At 41.7% G+C, this 5,000-nt stretch overlaps 1 long non-coding RNA gene across 1 annotated transcript in view; it reads right to left on the bottom strand.

Moving 5' to 3' along the window:
• The window catches only part of LOC119584208, a 52,362-nt gene that overhangs the window by 45,549 nt on the left and 1,813 nt on the right, over positions 1 to 5,000 (bottom strand). The window contains exon 2 of the long non-coding RNA XR_005229784.1: positions 3,855 to 3,932. This is a non-coding gene — a long non-coding RNA (uncharacterized LOC119584208). The remainder of the gene's footprint in view (positions 1 to 3,854; positions 3,933 to 5,000) is intronic.

Here is a 5,000-nt window from a genome sequence, read left to right as displayed (position 1 = left end):
CTCTCTCTCTCTTTCCATCCATCACTCCTACCCCTTCCTTTTCTCGTACCTTCCTCCATCCCTCTCTCCCTCCCACCATCCATTCTACCCTCCCTCCTCTCCTCAACCCCTCCCTCCCATCCCCCTCTTCCTTCCTTCCTCCTTCTCTCCCTTCTTCCTTCCCTTCTTCCTTCCTTCCTCCCTTCCTCCTTCTCTCCCTTCTTCCTTCACTTCTACCTCCCTTCCTATCATCTCTCCCTCTCGCCAATCCTTCACTCCCCGAAACCCCTCGTAACTTAAGGACCATCATCAGTAATGTAAACGACTTAGAGCTATTCCTCTGCCCTCCTTCCCTCCTTCCCCTACCCCCCCCCGTCCTTCCCTCCTTCCTCTACCTCCCCCTCCTTCCTTCCTTCCCCTACCCCCCTTCCTTCCCTCCTTCCTCTACCTCCCCCTCCTTCCCTCCTTCCCCTACCCCCCCTCCTTCCCTCCTTCACCCCCCCCTCCTTATCTCCTTCACCTCCCCCCCTCCTTCCCTCCTTCCCCTACCCCCCTTCCTTCCCTCCTTTCCCCTACCTCCCCCCCTCCTTCCCTCCTTCCTCTACCCCCCCTACTCCCTTCCTTCCCTCCTTCCTCTCCCCCCCCCTCCCCCTTTTCTCCGACGTCCCCCCGCGTGACGTCAAGTGAGAATCGTAGCGCGTGAATGATTTCGGGTTTTAGTGTCCCTGCTTTCTGGGTTTATCGTTCTCATCAGAGGCTTTGAGGGACGTTCGAAGGCGGAGAATGAGGAATTAGAGAGGGATGATTAGGGTAACGCTGTCGTTTCTCTGTTCTCGGTGTCTGTCTGCCTATATGTACGTTTATTCTCTCCAAGTGTATCCATCCATCCATCTTTCTTTCAGTTAATGACTATATCTTCATGTCGGTTTGTTTCTCGCTCTCTATGCTGTGCTACTCCTAAGTCTGTTTACTTGTTTTTAGTTTTCCTTTAATGCGATTAATATTCTATGTTGACAATTTTCCCCGTCCGCGATACCTTCCCCCCCTAACTCCGTCCGTCTCTGTCTGTTCGTCTGTCTGTCTGTCTGTCTTTCTGTCTGTCTGTCTGTCTGCCGTCTCCCTCTCTCTCTCTCTCTCTCTCTCTCTCTCTCTCTCTCTCTCTCTCTCTCTCTCTCTCTCTCTCTCTCTCTCTCTCTCTCTCTCTCTCTCTCTCTCCCTCTCTCTCTCATTCTCCCACCTCCCCTTTCATTCTTTCAGTGCTCTTAATAACCCGGTGATACTGTCTTTGACCTCATAATGACCCTATATAAAGTAAGACAAGGGTCACTTGGAACATCAAAAGAACACGCATATCTGTGGGTTTAATTGTTGTAATAAAAATTCACCAAAAGAAACTCACTTTTGCCCTTTTTCAACTTTCCGATTTTTTTTTCTTTCTTTTTTAATCGTCTTCTACCTTGGCTTCTCACCTTTTATCTCTTCCTCCTTCACGTCTTAAATCCTGGTCAACCAATGCACGTTATACCCTCCTTCACCCTCCCCTCCCACCTTGCCCTCCCCCTCCCCCTCTCCCTCTCCCCCCTTGCCCCCTCCCCTTCCCCCCTCCTCCTTCCTTTCCCTCCCCCTCACCCCTCCCCCTTGCCCTCCCCCTCCCCCCTCCTACCTTGCCCCCTCCCCCCCTCCCACCTTTCCCTCCCCTTCCCCCCACCTCCTTCCTTTCCCTCCCCCTCACCCCTCCCACCTTGCCCCCTCCCCCCTCCCACCCCGCTCGGTCGAGTTTAACAAGATGACCCGCGTGTGGCAACATCACGGCGAGCTATTAACACTCAAGAAAGTGCTATTCTTGCGCTGGATAATGAGTCGAAGTGAAGTTCTTCGTCTTTATTTCCTTCTACACTCCTTCTCCTCCGCCAAAAAGGGATAAGGTGAAAATAAGATGAAAGATTTACGTTAATTTCTTGTTATTCTCATTCGCCGTTCTCCCCTTTTTTATTTTTGGATTTTTTTTTTAAGTTCTCATCTTTGTTGTTGTTATTATTCATTCTTTCATTCTGATTTTCTTTCCCTTATGTACATTCTAAAATCCTTTGAGTTTTTTTTGAGTTTTCGGTACTTTTGTTTCTCTTTTCTCTTTCATTTGCTATTTTCTCTTTTCTTCTTTTCTCTTTTTAACTTCTTTCTTTAACCCTTTCTCCTCTCCTCTTTGTCTTTTTTCCTTTCATCCTTGCCTTGGCTCTCCTCCTTTGTCTCTTCCCCTTTCACAATCGATTCTCTCGTTTTCCTTCATCCTCCTCCTATTTTATTCTCTTCCTAGACCCTTTTCCTCCTATATTCTCATATTAATTCCCTTCTCTCTGCATCTCCTTCTATTTTTCTCTTTTCATATTTTCTTCTACTCTTATTAACGTCTTTTTATATTTCCTTTTCTTCCTATTCCTTCACCCTCTTCTTCCTTCTCTTTCTTTTCCCTTCTCCTCCTGTTCTCTTCTCTTCACATTCCTTACTCTTCAGATTCCCTTCTCCTCTTATTCTCTTCTCTCCCTCTTCCCCTTCTTTCCACCTTCCCTTCCCCTCTTATTCTCTTCTCTCCCTATTCCCCTTCTTTCCACCTTCCCTTCCCCTCTTATTCGCTTCTCTTCCTCTTCCCCTTCTCTTATTCTCTTCTCTCCCTCTTCCCCCTCCTCTCCGCCTTCCCTTCCCCTCTTATTCGCTTCTCTTCCTCTTCCTTTCTCTTATTCTCTTCTCTCCCTCTTCCCCCTCCTCTCCGGCTTCCCTCCCCCTCTTATTCGCTTCTCTTCCTCTTCCCCTTCTTTCCACCTTCCCTTCCCCTCTCACGCCATTCTTCTCGGTAACTTCCACCTCATGGGGTTGCGAGGCTTAATAATCTCGAAATCGATATATCGCCATGCATCCTTTATTTATCATCCCTTTCTCCTTTCGCTCCTCTTTCAGGGAAGAAAAGCAATAAGTTTCTTCTCCGCTCGCCTACAGGTCTGTGCCCGGAGAGTATCGAGGCTGAAATTGCCTTGCCGGGAATGCATGCACAAAACCGAGGCATCACTTGTCATTCCAGGGATGGTGTTTGGAATGCTCGTAAAAGGGAATGAAATATATGATAATGCTAATTATAATAAGATGATATTGATAGTAATAATGATAGTAATGGTGATATTGTGAAGATAGTAATAAGCATAGGAATGATAATAGTGATGATAGTGATAATAATAATTATGATAATGATAATAATAAAAATAATAATAATAATAAAACCACTCTGAAAATTCTCCGTCGGGTATGTATGTACAAAAAGTACTCTGAAATTGACGGAACAAATGTACTATAATGAATCAGTGCTTGCTTTACCGGGAATCTATGAACAAAATCGAATCCTAATTTACCATACAGGAAATACTGTAGAAAAGAGAGTCTCGAATAGCATTACCATGATTTTTTAAACAAAAAACTTCTGAAATTGCTATACCGGCATAAATTCCCGGAATACAAGTGAGCTTTCTCGAGAAAGTATAAAAAAAAGGAGTTTGAAACTTCTTTACCGGGAATGCATGTTCAATAACTTATCTGAACAAGCCTTACCGGAAATATATGTACAAAATCGAATCCTAATTTCCGTATCGGGAATGCTACACAAAAGTAGATCTAGTATTACACATATCGGAAATATGTGTACGATAACGCACCCGAATTTTCCTTATCGGGAATATATGTATAAAAGTAAACGAACCTGAGATGGCCCTATCGAGAATGCGTGTACAAGACCGGACCAGAAATTGCCATATTCATACTATATGTCTAAAAACAAAGTAGCCTTACCTGGTACATAATTTCCTATCAAAGTGAGCATAAAATTGCCTTACCTGGAATCGCTGGTCTGACGTGTAAGTATACTGGTCGACAGTTAAGAGGTGTAGGTCCCTATGCCTGATCCATGACACCTGAAAAGGAATGTGTATGAGCAAGAGTGCATGGATTTGTTTTATTTTAATTTGTCAAAAATACATTCACTATTTGCTAACGATAGTGATGATAAGAACAATAGTGCTTATTTTTAACTGAATGTTGGTGAGAATATTGATTAAAAAAAGAAGAAAAAGATGATATTTATAATGATATTTACAATGATACTAATGACAGTATTAGTTATCCTCGTTGCTTTTATGAGTATTGTTATTTTCATTTCAGTTATGAGAACAGTGAAGGCAGTTGAATTTTCAGATACTTGCTTTGATAGAAATAAAATTATTAAGATAACAGACATAACAACAAGGATAATAATCATCATGGCGTTATTAACAGCTAACGTTGATAATGTCTTTGATAGTACTAATCTTAATACCAGTAATTAATTAATCGTACTGATGATTCTTTCAATAATAATGATAGTACTAAAAATATTCCTGAAAATGAATCTATGATGATAGTAACGCATACGATAAAATGAAAATAATTCTAATAATACGATATTGTTAAAATCATAGTCACAGAAACAAAAAGTATGAATGATGACTGACAATACAGAAGTATTATGATAATGGTGAGTTTGGTAATAAGGTCAACATCAATGGAAACATTAATATTAATGATACTATTACGAAGAATAATTCTTTTAGACAGTTCTACAATAAAATACATTTAATTACGATAAACATTTCCATTTCATGGGCTCATCAGATGATTCGCTGCATCTCTTCATTATCTTGCAATTTACAGCATAAGTGATACTTTATATTCAACGTGAAGTTATGATTCCAATTTTTGTTATTGGAGGCTGCATATATATATGTATATATATATATATATATATATATATATATATATATATATATATATATATATATATATATATATATACATATACACACACACACACACATGCGTGTGTGTGTGTGTGTGTGTGTGTGTGTGTGTGTGTGTGTGTGATGTGTGTGTGTGTGTGTGTGTGTGTGTGTGTGTGTGTGTGTGTGTGTGTGTGTGGTGTGTGTGTGGTGTGTGTGTTTTGTGTG

This window comes from Penaeus monodon, chromosome 18, assembly GCF_015228065.2.
Source record: "Penaeus monodon isolate SGIC_2016 chromosome 18, NSTDA_Pmon_1, whole genome shotgun sequence".
Classification (NCBI taxonomy): domain Eukaryota; kingdom Metazoa; phylum Arthropoda; class Malacostraca; order Decapoda; family Penaeidae; genus Penaeus; species Penaeus monodon.
This window is presented reverse-complemented; position numbering and strand designations above follow the sequence as displayed.